Source organism: Choloepus didactylus, chromosome 20, assembly GCF_015220235.1.
Source record: "Choloepus didactylus isolate mChoDid1 chromosome 20, mChoDid1.pri, whole genome shotgun sequence".
NCBI classification, from domain to species: domain Eukaryota; kingdom Metazoa; phylum Chordata; class Mammalia; order Pilosa; family Megalonychidae; genus Choloepus; species Choloepus didactylus.
This window is the reverse complement of record NC_051326.1, coordinates 44,381,936-44,400,394: the sequence shown is the minus strand read 5'-3', so window position 1 is coordinate 44,400,394 and position 18,459 is coordinate 44,381,936. Positions and strand designations below refer to the sequence as shown.

The following is an 18,459-nucleotide window of genomic DNA, read 5'->3' as shown; positions in this document are numbered from 1 at the left end:
GCTTTTTCAATATTAGACTTACTGCCAAAATCATGTCTCCTGCACTGCATTGCAGCAAAACTCTGCGTTGTGGTTCAAGAAACCTGAAAATGATGACATCGGGTAGCACTTAGTCCAAAAATATTCTAGAAGATGTCTTTCAAGCAGTCTGAGATCCTCAGTGGTTTTCATGATCACCTTAATTACTTTTTTCTTAGAAGCTGCCAATGATAATAGTTTCCAGGAACACTTGAATAGCCTTCCCCAAAGTTCTTTGCTCTTAAAAAAGCTCAGGTCATGTCTTTAAAATACCCCCATTTCTGTGTCTGAAATTTGGCACGAATGTGTTTCAAGCCCAGCACATATGCCTCCTTTATGAGTCTGGCTACAAAGCTACAATCTTTGAAAGACGTCTTTGGGATGTCTTATTTGGTAATTCTCCTTTGCATCTAGACCTACATTTTAGAAGAAGTTAGAATATGCAGCCTTAATGTTTAAAGGGTGAAAATATGTGCGATTTTAATTATCCTTGACTTCTTTGAATTATAATCAAAGAATTATTTACTACTTTATCTGCTTATGCTCTAGACTTCAGGATAAATTGATAAAAGAGTCTCTGCCCTCAGGACCAGTGAGAGAAACTGTACAGAAAGCAAGCCATGCATAGAGGAGGGGGGCATAAACTCCTGTCTGGAGAGTGAAAGAGAAGCCCCAAGGAGAAGTGAGAAGGGACAAGGAGGTGAGAATTGGGACAGAAGCACTTGGAGTGACTGAGTTGTGAAGGAAGAGTAGGAGTGACCCAGTACTGTGGTTTGCTAATGCTGCCATTATGCAAAATACCAAAAATGGATTGGTTTTTATAAAGGGGATTTACTCAGGTACAAATTTATGGTTCTAAGGCCAAAAAGTGTCCAAACTAAGGTATCAACAAGAGGATGCCTTCACTGAAAGAAGGGCAGTGGTGTCCAGAACATCTCTTGTCAGCTGAGAAGGCAAGTGGCTGGCATCTGTTGGTCCTTTGCTCCTGGGTTGTGTTTCAAAGTGGCTTTCTCCAAAATGTCTCTGGGCTTCTGTCTCTCTTAGCTTCTCTCAGCTCTCTTCTTGGTTCTCCTGGGGCATTTCTCTCTAAGCATCTGGGAGTCCTCTCTTAGCTTCTCCCGGGCAAATTCTGGGCTTCATCTGTTACCTTAGCATCTCCAAACGTCCTTCTGTCTGCATCTCCCAGCGTCTCCAAGCGTCTTGGTCTATGTCTGTTCTTAGCTTCTCCCAGGGGGCAAACTCTGAATTACATTCTTAGCTTCTCTCCAAAATGTCTCTCTCAGCTTCTCTGAGCTCCTTCTGTCTGTGAGCTCTCTTAAAAGGCCTCCAGTGATCTAATTAAGACCCACTCAGAATGGGCAGAGCCCCACCTGCATGGAAATGATCTAATCAAAAGGTCTCACCTAACAGTTGAGTGGGTCACATCTCCATGGAAGCAACCTAATCAAACATCCCACCCTAATCAAAAGGCTAATAAGTCTGCCCCTGCAAGATTGCTTTAAAGAACATTGCTTTTGTGGGGTACCTAATAGATTCAAATCAGCATACCCAGCCTCCACTGGTGGTTTCCAAAAATAAAATATATAATATGCATCTGTAGGATGACCATGGCGGGACTAAATACTATTTGCTTCTCAATTATCACGGAGTGCTATGCATATAAATAATACATTTGTATAAGGAACCTCATATGTAAGTTGGAATTGCCAGGTAAGAACAAATGTATTCATAAAGATTTTCCTTGAGGATACAACCTGCTCTTTCATTCAAAACCACCTGTTTCCAGGTAATCCATGTCTCTCTCATAAACATCCACCAATCTACCTACATCGATTAGGAGACAGCATGACTGCTGATATGATCTCCCAAAGACGTGAAGCTTTCGAATCTTTTCTGTCCTTGTACAGATGAACTTGTCAATGTCAGTGAGTTGTAATAGGACTAAAAGTAGAACCACAGATTCCTAACTCAGAGTTCAGGATTCTTAATAGTTTTGGTACTTCACAACTGTCTGTAGTCTGTAACTTACTCTATGACTCTATCCCTTACATAAGATAAGAGTACTGTTAGAGAGACGAATATATGGAGATTTAATCAACAATTCAGCCAGGAAATTCTCCATTGTCATCGTAATAGTAATAGCAAACAGTTACAGAGCAGGATTATTTAATGTATCAGTAAATGAGTCAAATTGGTCATTTAACATCTTATAAGCTAAATAACCAATGGATTACAGAAATAAGTTAACGCATGAAATATATAAACCCATTCATACATACATAATTTTAACCAGCTTTTAAGATATTGTAGAGATATAAGTACTGTTGAAATCTACCTCTCATGATCCCTCAAATCCACCCAGTCCTCTGCACCTGCATTTTAACTGTGTTAGTTCAAGCCCACATCACTGCTCACCTGGATCACTGAATGGCTTTCTTTTCTTTTTCTTTTTCTTTTGTTTTTTTGTTTTGTTTTGTTTTTTGTTCTTTGTTGTTTTGTTTTGTTTTGATTTGTTTTTGTTTTTGTTTTTGTTTTTGTTTAAATGTAATTACTGCATGGCTTTCTAACCAGTCCCCTCTTTGGACTTCTCATCCTTGCCCTCCATTCCACACTGGCTCCAGGATTTTATTTCTATAAACACAGATCTGGTCACAACACTATCTCACATAAAGCCCCTTATTGGCTTTCTGTTACCTAATGAATAAGACTGCAATCCTTGGCAAGAGTGATAAAGTCTGGGTCACCTTGCCCACCCCTCCACTTTGCCTCTCACTGCTGTTCCACTGGCTCTTACTTTTCATTCCTGAAATTTTCTCATCTCTGTGCCTCTGCATATGCTATTCTCAACCCAGAATTATTTCCCTCCTCCTTTTTGTTTTCTTAATTTCTAGATACGCTTTAAGACTCAACTCAGCAGGAACCATTCCTTCCAATAAGCAGACTTCTTGATCCTGTGTGTCATTTGCCTTTATTGCCTTTCCCGTTCTGCTTGCTAGTGGATGGACGATTTTTACTTTGGACTTGTGGTTGAGGACTAAGATATGAGTATTCTGAATAATGTCAGGAAATTATGGGTATGATTCCGTCAAAGGGTATTTCTTCAGGTTCTATAATTAGAATAGCCAGAGCATTTACATAAATAGAGAATTTTCAACTTTAGTCCTTATGGCTAGATGGGGAAGGGGTTATTCATTAGCATGAAAAATGCTGTCATAAATGTTAATAAGCTATGCTTGTAAAATAATCAATCGATATTTAAAGCATGGAAATGGCCATTAGTTTCAGAATGCCCATGGTTGCTAACTGTCTGAGTTACAGATTTTATGTACCTCTGGGGAGGTGGCCCACTGGACAACAGGGTTCTCTGTGAAGATGAGTGGCAGAGGCTTAGACGGGAGGTGGCAAATGCTGCTTGCCTTCTCTCCAAGCCCTGGACATAAGAGGATTTAAGTTCAATATGAATGATCAGATCAGTCACTGAGAGAGTCCCAACTGACAGGACTGAGGCTGGCATTTGGATGGGTCAGGTTTATTAGTCAAACATCAGAAATTAATATAGCCAGAAAGCCCATGAAATCCCACTCTAGAAAGGAGAACCCAACGTGAGAGCTGGAAAAGACAATATCCGTCACCATAGAGAAGCAAGCGAAAGGCCAAAAATCAGAAGGAAAGCGAGTGGTTGCAAGTGCATTGGCTGAAAGCAGGAACCAAGTATGAAGGGATCCAGAACTTTAGCAGTAAAAGAAGCTTCAGGGCTTGCAGCTCATTCTGACTGCCGGCCTTTCAGGAGCATGAAGGTCTGCTGGAATTGATGGCGTGTAGTTTTAGAAACTGTAGGTCCCACCCTTGCCTGGATTAGTCCTTCAGCTAACACCCTGCAAGAAGCTGTAATAGGAAAGTGGGGACATTCTCTCAGCAGAGTTCACTTCTGTAGAACTGAGGTTCTCAACCTGAAATCCATGCACCCTGTAAGGGATCTCTAATATATTCATGAATTTAGGGCCACATGAACTTGGCTGGGATATAAACTACATATGTATTTTCACGAACTTCTAACGTTAATTTAAAATTCCCCTGAATTGTGAATGTGGGCAGAAAATACGTTCATATTAGCAACATCTATGGCTACATCAGCAGTAGAAGTCAAGGTAGTTATCCCTTTACAATTCTTGCAGCTATCTTAAAATAATGCTTATGCTCACCACCTCTTTGAAATCACAGTAGTCATTAGTCCCATGGCTGTATCTCATTATCTTCTGTATTAATAAGCATGTGCACACACACAACATAAAATTTTTAACATTTTAAAAGATAACTGCATGTCACTGTAATTGGTTTTCCTCTAAAATCCTGCACATTTTATTTTTTTTCTATTTAAAAACATTATTTTGTAAAGTGGGTCATAGGCTTAAACAAACTGCTAAAGGGATCCTGGCACAGAGAAAAAGGTTAAGAAACCCTATTTTAGGGGTTACACTCCCAGGTACAAATGTCACAGTAAGATTTCCCTATTCTGAAGAACATGGCTCCTCCTGATATCACAAAGTAAAATAGTTTCTGTTTTCAAGTATTTGCCTTATTAGGTCTCCCTGTGGATAACTGACATTAGTATCAGAAATTATTTTAATTTTTACTTCCTTGTTTATTATCTTGCTCTACTAGAATATAAGATCCATGAAAGCAGGCATTCTATTGGAGGCATCTAGAACAATTGCCTGCACATAGTAGGAGCTTCCATTAATAATGCATTAATTACCTTAAGTGTTCTATTGTTGAAGGACTCACAGGACTAAAATAGTTCATACTAGTAGAAACTCTTGATTAGGGTCAAAGGCTACAACACCCAATAACAGGTGAAGAGTACACATTGAAAGGATTCCAGAGGTTTCAGGTACAAGGTGTCTTTGTCCTGCAGTTGCTGGTAGCATAGAAAATGCTTTGCCCAGGTCTCAGTAACCACCAGCATATATATAAAGCAGCTCAGTACAAGAAGTCCAAAGTTAGCTCAATGGGAATGTCGAGCTGGCCGTGTAGGCACCCTCCATCTACATGACCAATCTTAGATCACCAGCCTCCACTGAAACCAGCTAGAAATCACAAATCCAATTATTATTACTAACAATGCTGACACTCACAGGCTGGTACTTCCTACCCTCAAATATTTCACAAAACCATGATTACAGGATATCATTTACCTTTAGTTGATGCATTTCATTGCATTGACCAAGGGTCACTACTATGCTCAAAGCAGGTTTGAAGATAATCCAGATGAGCTAAGACTAATGCATGCTATCCAGGTTCAATAAATATTTGCTAAATGTATGAATGATTGACTTGGAGAGTTACATTGTATAAGATAGTTAATTCCATTTAATTAAGAGTTTACACTAACTTAGGGGACTTCAATATTTCCACTTCCACTGTGCTTAGCTATTATCTCATATTTATTTCAGCTTTCTTCTTTGAGAGTTTCTTTCTTTGTATAGTACCAATTGTTAAGCATCCATTGCATTCTTTATATTTTTGTTTTGTTTTTTTAAATTCAATTTTATTGAAATATAATCACATACCATACAATCATCCAAAGTGTATAGTTGTTCACAGTATCATCATATAGTTGTGCATTCATCACCACAATCAATTTTTAAAAATTTTCATTATTCCAAAAAATAAAAATAAAAGTAAAAAAGAACACCCAAAACATCCTATACCCTTCCGACCCCCCTCCCCCCCATTATTCATTTACTCTTTTTTCCTGTTTTTCTACTCATTTATCCATACACTGGTCAAGGGAGTGAGAGCCATAAGGTTTTCACAATCACATGGTCACACCATGTAAGCTATATACTTATACAGTTGTCTTCAAGAATCAGGGATACTGGTTTGCAGTTCAATAGTTTCAGGTATTTCCTTCCAGCTATTCTAATGCACCAGAAACTAAAAAAGGGTAGCTATATAATGAATAAGAGTTACCATCAGAATGACCTCTCAACTTCATTTGAAATCTCTCAGCCACTGAAGCTTTATTTTGTTTCATTTCTCTTCTCCTTTTGGTCCAGAAGGCTTTCCCAATCCTATGAAGCTCAGTCCAGGATCATCCCCGGGAGTCACCTCCCACATTGCCAGGGAGATTTATACCCTGAGAATCATGCCCCACATAGGGGGGAAAGCAGTGAGTTTATCTGCAGAGTTGCTTAGAGAGAAAGACCACATATGAACAGCAAAAGAGGTCCTCTGGGGGTGACTCTCAGGCACAATTATAAGTAGGCTTAGCCTCCCCTTTGCAGTAACGAGCTTCATAAGGGCAAGCCCCAAGACTGAGGACTTGACCTACTAAACTGGTAATTCCCAATGCTTGTGAGAATATTGGGAATTCCCCAGGTGGGGAAGTTTAATAATTCCACATTTTTCCACAGTTCCTCAAGGAAGCTTTGCAAATACTTTTTATACTCTGTCCAGATTACTCTGGGATGTATTGGGGTTTCATGCTAACCTGTAAAAACCAACCAGATCTCATTCCCTATTCAAGGTTCCATGTAATTATGGTGTTTGAGTAAACTGACCATACAAGTTAAATTATATAGTGTGTGTGCCGGTTTGCTAATGCTGCCATTTTGCAAAATACAGAGATGGATTGGCTTTTATAAAGAGGGTTTATTTGGTTACAAAGTTACAGTCTTAAGGCCATAAAGTGTCCAAGGTAAAGCATCAACAATAGGGTACCTTCACTGGAGAAAGGCCATTGGCATCCAGAAAACCTCTGTTGGCTGGGAAGGCACAGGGCTGGCATCTGCTTGCTCCCACGTTGTGTTTCAAAAAGGCGTTCTCCAAAATGTTGCTCTTGGGGCGTTGTGTCCTCTCTTAGCTGCAGCTCCCCTTCAAAATGTTACTCTCAGTTGCTCTTGGGGCATTTGTCCTCTCTTAGCTTCTCCAAAGCAAAAGTCTACTTTCATCGGCAGTCTCCAAAAAAAGCTACAGCTCCTCTCTCAGCTCCTTTGCATTCTTCAAAATATCCCTCTTGGCTGTAAGCTTGCTCCTTCTGTCTAAGTTTATATAGAGCTCTAGTAAACTAATCAAAGCCCAAGCTGAATGGGCAGGGCCACACCTCCACGGAAATTATCCAATCAGAGTTATCACCTACAGTTGGGTAGGTTGCATCTCCATGGGAATACTCAATCAGAGAATTACAATCTAATCAACACTATTACATCTGCCCACACAAGAGTGCATCAAAGATAATGGCATTTTGGGGGACATAATACATTCAAACTGGCGCAGTATGCTATAGAAAATATAGATTTTGCCCCAAATAAACATGTCTTCCTTTGGTCCTAAACTGAAGCTGAAGTTTTAAAATAGAGTTAATATCATCCTTTACCCTTTAGTCTGATCTACCCCAGTCAACCAAGTCCATTTTGTTCATATATCCAGTCGAAGTCTGCTGCCTAACTCTGGCTCTGAGTCCCAGGCTCCACACAGACACCAGAAGCTCAGGACCAACCAGATCACACACAAACAGCTCAGCATCTGAGAATTTAGAAATAACTGTTACAACTCATGAATAGATATGACTGCTGTAAGAGCTTACAATCTTGGAACCTTTACAAAAGCCTTTCCCTGATAACTCATGTTCCCAGATTTAATTTTCAGAGTTTGCACATTATAGTTAGTCCATATTAGTGAGGTGTTTTAATGTTTGTCTTTTCATTTCTAGCTTATTTCACTCATCCTACTGTCCTCAGGGTCCCAGTTGCATACCTCACAACTTCATTCTTTCTTGCCATCACTCGGTATTCCATTGTATGTATACACCACAGTTCACCATTCCATTTATCAGTCTATGTGACCTTAGGCCAAATGAATATTGCTACCACAAACACCAGTGTGCAAATGTCCACTTGTGTCCCTACTCTCATTTCTTTCAAGTAAACAACCAATAACAGGGTTGCAGGACCATATGGCAACCCGATAATTAGCTTCCTATGGAACCACCACACTGCTCTCCAGATGGGCTGCACCATTCTACTTCCTTACCAACAGTGAATAGGTACATCCCTCTCTCCACATTTTCCCCAGCACTTGTGTCCCTCTGTTTATTTTATAAACAGTTTTAGTCACACACCATATAATCCATCCCAAGTAAACAATCCATGATTCCCAGTATAATCACATAGTTATGCATTTACCACCACAAACTATATGAGGACATTCCCACTTCTTCCACAATGGAAGAGGAGAAAAAAATGAAGAATTAAAAAAAGAGAGAAGAAAAAAATAAAATAAAATACAATGAAAAGGTCATAATACAACACCACCACCAAGAATCCTATAACACTCCCTTATACCCCCTTCTTACAGACATTTAGCTTTGGTATGTTGCCTTTGTTACAATTAATGGAAGCATCTTACAATGTTACTGTTAACCATAGACTCTAATATGCATTGATTGTATTTTTCCCCTATATTATCCAGTCGTCAACACCTTGCAATGTTGACATTCATTTATTCTCCCTGATGTAAAAACATTCTTGTATTAGTACACTTAATTACCATCATTGACCACTCTAGACTTCACTAAATTATATAGTCCCAGTCTTTATCCTCTATCTTTCATTCATCATACATGCCCCTAGCCTTCCTCTTTCACCCATACTCACACTCATCTTTGTTCAAAGTTCTTACCATGTTGTGCTACTATCACACAGTATTGTGCTATCTATTTCTGGATCTGTACAATCAATCCTGTTGAACATTCTATATTCCTTCAGCATCAGATACCTGATCTCTACCCTCTTTCTATCTCCTGATAATCTGTGTTCTCAACTTTAACTTTCAGGGTTCACTCGTTAATGTTAATTCATATTAATGAGGCCATACAGTATTTGTCCTTTTGTTTCTGGCTAATTTCACTCAATGTAATGTCTACTGTCTAACATTTTGTCTTTTGAATGTTATATTGTCATATTTGGTTTTATTTTTATTTTTTCTCTCTTTTTTTACCCTTACTGATAATCTTCATTTCTGCACTTCTCCCCAAACCTCTCTCTCCTGTCTTTTCCTATCTGCCTATAGTGCTCCCTTTAATATTTCTTATAGAGCAGGTGTCTTGTTCACAAACTTTCTCAGAGTCTGTTTGTCTGAAAATATTTAAAACTCTCCCTCATTTTTGAAGGACAGTTTTGCCAGACATAGAATTCCTGGTTCACAGTTTTTTTCTTTCAGTATCTTGAATATATCATACCACTGCCTTTTTGCCTCCATGCTTTCTACTGAGAAATCTGCACAGTCTTATCAAGCTTCCCTTGTATGTGATGGATTGCTTTTCTCTTGCTGCTTTCAGAATTCTTTGTCTTTGACATTTGATAATCTAATTATTGAGTGTCTTGGAGTAGGTCTATTCAGATCTATTCTGTTTGGGGTATGCTGTGCTTCTTGGATCTGAAGTTTTATCTCTTTCATAAGAATTGGGAAATTTTTGGTGATTATTTCCTCCATTATTTCTGTCCCTTTTGCCTTGTCTTCTCCTTCTGGGACACCCATGACATGTACATTTATGTGCTTCATGTTGTGATTCAATTCCCTGAGACACTGCTTATATTTTTCCATTCTTTTCCCTATCTGTTCTTTTGTGTGTAGGATTTCAGATGTTCTGTCCTCCAGATCATGAATCCTTTCTTCTGCCTCTTCAAATCTGCTGTTGTATGTCTCCATTATGTTTTTCATCTCTTCTATTGTCTTTCATTCCCATAAGTTCTGCCATTTATTTTTTTCAAGCTTATGAATTCTTCTTTATGTTCACCCAGTGTCTTCTTTATATCCTTCCTCTCTTTTGCCATATCTTCCCTCAACTCATTGATTTGATTTTTTAATTGATTTAGCATATTTGTTTGAACATCTTTAATTAGTTGTTTCATCTCCTGTATCTCATTTGAAGTGTAAGTTTGTTCCTTTGTTTTGGCCATATCTTCATTTTTCCAAATGTGACACATAATTTTTTTGTTGTCTAGGCATCTGGCTTCCTTGATAACCCCAATCAGATTTACCAAGACCAAACAGGCCCAGGTCTCAGGAGGGTGGTGGAATCAGTATCAAGTGTCCCTGAGGATGAGACCCAGCACATTGTCAGACTTTCCTGTAAGGTCTCTAGACTCTATGCTTTTCCCATCCTGCCCAGCAGGTAGCACATGTCAACCCTCAGCTCCCCACTGGTGTAAAGAGGTGCAGTGCCTTTAATTCTCAGTGAACCCTGTCCTGGCCAAGCTTAAGTTGTTTCTGGGTTTGTTTTTTCCTCCAGGCCCTGGGGTCTGAATTCTCTGAGGGTTAGCAGCCACTTGAGCTGGGCCCTGCCCCCTTTCCTTAGGGAGGATAAGCCCTTTAGGGAATCATCTCCTACACTTCTTCCTTTGTCTCTCTGACTCTCTAAATTCCACCCTTGCCTGGATAAATGCTGACAATTGAAAGTGCCTAAGGCTTTCTCTAATGAGCTACTTAGAATGAGAGAAAAAAGGAAAAAAGAAAGAAATCCTCTCTTCAGAGCCAGTCCCCAGCCCCCTAGTTTCACTGTTCGACCAGAGTTGGTACCCAGTTCTATGTGCCCCTTTTATTGGGACACAGCCATTTTCCAATATTCTGAGCTCAGCTGTCTCCAAAGCCTCTGTATTTTTGTTTTTTGTTTTTTTGTTTTTTTGTTTTTTTTTCTATCAGTCCCACCTCCTCTCTTCCTGTTCTGCTTGCTCTGGGCTTATCTGTGCTCATAGCTTTTATTCAGTAACCCAAATTTGTTAATTCAAACCACAATTGAAGCTTAGTTGAGTTACTTTCTCTTGCTCCTAGTAGACTGCCTCTTTTTTCCACAGAGAAGTGTTACAACTCAGCCTGCCATGATAGTGGGGGGGGGGAGGGTGCCAGCTCCACAGCTTGGGGAGCTTTACTTACAGTTCTATGCTGTGATCTCAGCCATTCCACCCATTCCATACTGGTGTATTATGTATCCGGTCATGGATGTCCCCCAACAGTTGTTCCAGATTATTTACTAGTTGTTCCTGGCTATTTACTAGTTGCTCTAGAGGACTAACTAAATTCCACACCTCTCTATGCCTCCATCCTGCCCCAACTTGCATTCTTTAGTACATGCTCAATGGGTAATGTGATTTGAACATCCACAACTTAAATGTACAAGAAATATCACATTAATTTATTTTTTTAAATCAAGTTAATTCCAATTCTGAGTGTCCCCTCTCCGCAGCACATATACTGAGAGATTCAGCCTCAGTCATTTGGGGGTGAATATGGGGAAATGCAAATGCCAGGTCCCACATGGCATCAAGGCTCCAGACAAGCATCCAGGTCATAGACCATTGGTCCCCACTGATTTGCCTCTAAAATCTTTCTGCATAGGCCCCTTCAGTTCTGTTGAGTCTTCCTTGGGGCATTGTCAGGACAGGGGCAATGGCTCCAATATCTAGAAACCCAGAGATCTCCCTTCCCTGGCTACCACTATCCCTGTGGGCTTCTCTTCTCTTCCTTCTCTAACCAGACCTGAGGGCAAGCTCTCTATTGAGTTTAAACTTTCACAAATATTGAGGCAGTCTTTGCCAATGGAGAGGATGTCCAGGAGTTTGCTATTCCTAGCAAAATCTGAATATAGAAAGCTTGGAGCCTGCTTCAAATGAAAAGAATTGTGAAGAAAAATACATTGAGAGTGTACCAATGATTTATTCTCCAACAAAGGTCAAGCACAGAGTTTTCTCTCAGAAAGCCAGCAACCTATACCTATTAATTATTCCTCAGATGATGCCTGAATGCACTTCTGATAAGAAGTCCTTAGTGGCCCACTAATTGAAAAATCATTTAATTTTTTTCTTATTACAGTTCACTATGATGTTCAGTGTTAAGTATTTTTTTAATTTTTATTCCAATGACATATATACAACCAAAAATTTCTCCTTTTAACTACATGTACATATATAACTCAGTGCTGTTTGTTACATTCATAATGTTATGCTATCATCAGACCATCTATCACCCAAAATTTACAATCAACCCAAACTGAATCTCTATAAAATTCAAGCATTAATTCTCCATTCCCTCCCACACCCCAGCCCCTGGTAACCTATATTCTAGATTCTGACTCCATGAGTTTGCTTATTCAAATTATTTCATACCAGTGAGATCATACAGTATTTGTCCTTCTGTGTCTTCAGCATTCATCCATGTAGGATATATCAGAACTTTATTCTTTATTACTACTATAATATTCCATTGCATGTATATACCACATTTTATTTATCCATTCATCAGTGATGGACACTTGGATCGCTTTCACCTTTGGCAATTGTGAATATTAATGTCACCATGCACGTTGATATGCAAATATTGTACAAGTCCCTGCTTTCAAATAATTTGGGTATATACCTAGAAGTGGGATGATGGGTCATATGATAATTCTGAACCTAACTTTCCAAGAAACCACCAAACTGTCTTCCACAGCAGCTGCACCATTTTATATTACCACCAGCATTGAATGAGTGTTCCTATTTCTCCATATCCTCTCCAACACTTGTAATTACCTGTCTTTTTAATAGTATCCATTCTAATGGGTATGAAATGGCATCTCAGAGTTTTGAGTTACATTTCCTTAATAACTAATGATGTTGAACATCTTTTCATGTGCTTTGTGGCCATTTGTATTTCCTCTTTGGAAATAAATGTCTATTCAAGTCTTTTGCCAATTTTTTTAATTGGGTGGTTTTTCTTTTCTTCATTGAGTTGTAGGATTTCTTTATATTTTCTGGATATTAAATCCTTATCAGATATGTAGTTTCTAAATATTTTCTCCCATTAAGAAGTTTGTCTTTACACTTTTATGGCAATCAATTATCTCACTTGTTTTGGTGTCACCTACAACGTATAAAGGTCAGGATGGCTATTTGCAGGATACATGATTAGGTGATATTAATCTTCAATGATAGTTTTAGTTTTCTTCCAAACAGTGTAAAATACCCACAACTCCAAGTATGAAGGGGCACAGATGATCTCCTTCAAGCATTTAAAACAGGCACCCAAGCTGTTCTTCTTAGAGCAACAAGGCTTCTGTCAAATTGACACAGTTCCCCTGTGTAAAATATTCCCCATCCTGTTGCAATACTCTCATTGAAAGGTCAAGACTCAGTCTGAGAAACTCCCATGTGGAATCTTCTTCCAGAGATGTGGAGATTGGAACAGCTGTCAAATCATTAATCATATAATCAAACTTTCACCCTTCTTTGGCATACTTCTTCAGTGCTGGGATAAGTCTCCTATCTTCTATCAGAACCTGATAGCTTTCTCCTTTAAGATTGTCTAAGAAGTCACCACAAGTTTTCCACATAAATTCTTACACCCATAAATCACCATTTGGTCAATCTCTACCATAGTGACCATCTTTGATTTCAGTTTGGGTATTTCACAAAATATGCCCCATCTCCACCTCTCAGAATCAGTACATCTTTGCCAATGTAATCTTCTTTCCCATTGCCCATGATGGCCAAGATATATGCCAAATCACTCTCTACCAAATTAACATCACCCCTGAGGATGAGAATATTTCCAAATTGCTTTAGTGTAGAATTTAATGTTCTGATGAGGTGAGTCTTCATCATACACCACTTCATCTGTGTCATACTCAACCAGGTGTCAGCAGTGGGCTGGTATTTGTCAATGGCTCCTCCTAGAACTATGGGGGTAATTGCTTCAGCCTCCCAGCACTGTACTGACTCAATTCCTTCATTGTTTCTTCTACTTTCTTCAAAAGACTGTCAGTTTCTTCCTTGCCTTGTTCATCACTGTCATAACTGAAGGTCCAGAACACCAATCCATGTGGGTAAATTCCCAAATTGGCAAAGCTGCCATTTTGTTAGCATAGGTTGTTAAATAGCCATGGCCCTACCAGGTATACACTGACACCGTCATTCCCTGCTCCTGGAAAATGGAATGGAGTTCTTTTAGAATGGTCTCACCATCAGCTTTGGCACAGAGCATGAAGTTGAGGGTGCTGTGCCATGCTGCTGCCATGGTGCCATGAGGCCCTGTGCCATGCCTGGGGGATGTGGCTGCAGGAGACTAGGGGCAGCACGGTGTGTCAGACTGTGGCCCGCTGGGAGTACACAGAGCCCAGGAAGGTGAGGGCAGGAAGTAGGAGGGGCAGCAAAGCAATGTGGGGACAGGGCCAGGCCCATCTCCAGGAGGGAGGAAGCAGGGCAGATCCTCCAGCCCAGAACTTGGAGCCCAGATGTTGCCTCTTCTTAAGTATTTACAGCTATAAAATTTCCTCTGAGCACTGCTTTTGCTGTGTCCCATACATTTTGATATTTTGTGTCCTCATTTTCATTTGTCTCAAGATATTTACTGATTTCCCTTGTGATTTCTTCCTTGACCCATTGATTAAGACTGTGTTATCTAATTTCCATTTATTTGTGGATTTTCTTGTTCTCTGACAGTTACTGATTTCCCCCTTCATTCCATTTTGATCAGAGAAGATGTTCTGTATAATTTCAGTCTTTTTAAATTTATTGAGAATTATTTTGTGAACCAACATGTGTTCTGTCCTGGAGAATGCTCCATATGCACTTGAGAAGAATGTAATTCTTTGTTTGGGGGTACAATGTTCTGTATATGTCTGTTAGGTCTAGTTCATTTATCATATTCTTCAAGTTCTCTGTTTCCTTATTGATTTTCTGTTTTGATGTTCTATCTATTGATGACAGTGGTGTATTGGAGTCTCCAACTATGATTGTAGAGTTGTCTATTTCTCCCTTCAGTTTTTCCAGTGTTTGACCATATTTTGGGACACTATGGTTAGGTGCATAAATATTTATGACTGTTATTAATATATAGTGTTCCTACTTTGTCTCTTGTATGTAACAGTTTTTCACTTCAAGTCTGTTTTGTCCAATATTTGTATAGCTGCACCTGTTTTCTTTTGATTACTATTTGCATGCTGTATCTTTTCCCATCCGTTCACTTTCAACCTTTTTATGTGTTTTTGTCTAAGATGAGTCTCTTGTAAACAACATATAGTTGGACCTGCTTTTTTATCCATTTTTCCAATCTGTGTCTTTTGATTGAGGAGTTTAATCCATTAACAGTGTTGTTACTATAAAGACAGTACTTATTTCAGCCCTTTGGTTTTTATACATCAAATCATTTTGTCTCTCTTTTCCTTTATTGCAGCCTCCTTTTTGTATAGTTGATCTTTTGTGATGTATCTGACTGATCCTTTTTTCATTTCCATTTTTTTTTTTTTTTGGTATTTTTAAAATACTTTCTTTGTGATTATCCTCAGGTTTGTATTACACAATCAGTGTCTATCGCCAATTAATTTGAAAAGATGCCAACTTAACTTCAGTAGCATACACATTTTCTGCTCCTATATCCCTCCATTTCCCCTCTTTATCTTGTTTTGTCCCACGTTACCTCTTCACATTTTGTATGTTCATTATGAGAAAATATGACTATTCCTTGATTGTATTCTGTTATAAGAATCAAAGAGTAGAGTTATATACTGAGGATGCAGTACTAATGGGTTTTGCACTTACCTTTTCATTACCCTTACGGAAGATCTTCACTTCACACTGCTCCAAGCTACTCTCTCCTGTCTTTTCCTTTCAACCTGAAGAATTCCCTTTAGCAATTCTTGAAGGGCAGATCTTTTGGTCATGAACACTTTCTATCTATCTGTGAATATTTTAAACTCTCCCTCATTTTTTAAGGACAGGTTTGCTGAATAAAGGCTTTTTGGCTGGCAGTTTTTCTCTTTCAGAACCTTGAATATAGTATATCACTTCCCTCTCACCTCCAGGATTTCTGATGAGAAATCAGCACTTTGTCTTACTGAGGATGCCTTGTATGTGACAAATTGCTTTCCTCTTTTTGCTTTCAGAATTTTCTCTTTATCTTTGACATTTGACATTCTGTTAGTATGTATCTCAGAGTAGAGTTTATCCTGTTTGGAGTACATTGCACTTCTTGGACATGTGTATTTATGTCTTTCATAAGAGTTGGGAAAATGTCAGCCATTATTTCCTCAAATATTCCTTCTGCCCCTTTTCCCTTCTCTTCTCTGGGACATTCCATTTTGTCATTCAATCCCCTTAGACACTGCTCAATTTTTTCTGTTCTTTTCTCTATCTGTTCTTCTAAAGATATGATTTCAATTGTCCTATCTTCTAGTTTGTTGATTCTTTCTTCTGTCTGTTCAGATATGCTATTACATGCATCTAGTCTATTTTTAATCTCTATTATTGGAGCTTTCATCCCCAAAATTTCTGTTACAAAACTTTTTAAACTTTCTAATTCTTTTTTCTCACATATTGTTTACTTAATATCCTTTAGCTGTATATCCACCATTAGTTTATTTTTATCCGTATTTTCCTACATCTCTTTGAATTTATTCAGGAGATTTGTTTGCACTGTTTGATTAGCTGTCCCAAAGTCTGTGTCTCCTCTGAAGTTTGAATTTGTTCTCTTGATTGAACCATATCTTCCTGTTTCTTAGTAGGGATTATAAATTTTTGCTGAATTCTGAGCATCTGATTATATTGATTTGCTAACTCTGAAGGTCAGTTTCTCCCTCCTGCCTAGGGTTTTATTGTAGATAGACTATGTGTTAAGGTGCTTCTTTGAAGCTTGGTCCAACTTATTCTGAACCTTTAGAGTAGCCCATGTTTAACTGTTTAGGTTTTCTCAGGTCTTCTGTGACTGATTCTTTCCCTGGATATGTGATACAACTTTTAAGATTGTCCTTTTATATGCAATAGTTTCAACTCCTTTCCTCTGTTCCTTCTCTGGAAATACTAATCTGTTCTTTTTGGGGGTTTTTTGCAGAATTTTCTCCCCAGATCCTAGATTTGTTTAACTTCTCTTTCTCACTTAGTGCTCCCTTTTCATTACACTTTTCTGTTCTGGGACCATCCCTCCCTCATAGCAGTTCGGTTTCCCCTCCTTTTTTTTTTTCCTGTGAGGTTTTTCTGCCTCCAGATACTTCCCCTTTAGCATATCCCAGCGTTCAAAAAGGTCCCTTTTTCATTTAGGTGATCCAGCAATCAGAGAATGGGTTGCGTGTGTGCACCTCTTACCAACAGTTCTGCCATTGGTCTCTTTTATTTCCTTGGGGCCCTTTTGCATTCACTTGCTTGCCAGAAGCCTCTTGTATTCCATCCTGGGTCTTTGCACCCTTGTGCTCCTGTGCCTGGATATGTGGGGAGTTCTAATTTGCTGCTGTGAGTGACTGTATGGTCTGAATCTTGATGGAGGTTCCCGGGCCATGCTGTCTCTGTGCCACTCCTAAGCTGTGTGGAACCAAGTGAGGGTGAGGGATCTAAAACTGGCAGGTCATGGTTGCAGATCTCCTACCCTTGTTTTTGGTATTTCTTTTTCCTTTTTCTTTGATTAAGCATTTTTTGGAGGCCATCTCCAGTCTCTATTGTTCTCCAGAGTTCCAAGTAAATGGAATTTGTTCTTTCATTAGTTGTTTCTGAAGAGAGACTTCTACAGGTTATGTCTTACATCGCCATATAGATGGTGAGCCCTAAAATCTAAGATTGGCCTGATCCTGATCCACTGAGATGAGCTGATAAGAGAGCTCTGGGATGCAAATTGGACCCTAGAATTTCCCTCAAAATAATTTAATTTGATTTTTTGGAAAGGTAAGAATTATTCAGATATATATATGAGCTTGAGTGAACTGTCTTTCCCTAAGTTTCAAGATGTCAAAAAACTGAATATATATATCTCAAAAATATTTTTTAATTGGGGAAAATATTGCCAACTTCCTTTTACCTCTACAAAATCACCAGAGCTATTTAAAACCCAACCTTTTAGCTAGTGATAGCATTTCCTAATTTATTTTCAGTAGTGGTATTAGGCTAAAACAGAATTTGTTTGGGCCTTTAGAATGTTCCCAAATCCGAAGATATTGAATGAGATTGATAACTTTGAGATTTATTCCAACCCCATTTCAAACACCAAGAATGTAGAGTGCTAGACACATATGGTGAGCTTGTTTGATGGTTTTAGGGACACAGGTTGTCAAATATGTATATCCATTGGTAATTTTCAAGTGACACAGAAGGTGGCAGTAAAATTTAGTAAGAAAACAGTTATATAGAAGGGAAACATATGCATGTGTGTAAAGCATTCCTTTTTAAAATATGTAATTACCACTGTATTTATATTTCATCCTAACACAGCCATTCAAATGTAGGACCATTCTGTAATTTTAAATACAAGTAATGGAACAATTTGAAAATTCCAGTGGATGGATAGTGATGGGTTATTGTTTTCATTTTTATTTGTGAGTTCTTGAGCCATCATGTGGATTATTTATGCCTCTGTTTATCCATTAATTATTTTTTGGAAGCCAAGGAGAAAAGAAATAGGAAGAATGAAATGACTGATCATATA

General features: G+C 38.7%; 1 protein-coding gene and 1 pseudogene across 2 annotated transcripts in view; one reads left to right on the top strand and one right to left on the bottom strand.

The window, feature by feature from the left end:
- DLGAP2 (DLG associated protein 2) overlaps positions 1-18,459 on the top strand; it is a 666,966-nt gene that overhangs the window by 592,117 nt on the left and 56,390 nt on the right. The window lies entirely within an intron of this gene.
- On the bottom strand, positions 12,973-14,070 carry LOC119516967 (annotated as a pseudogene).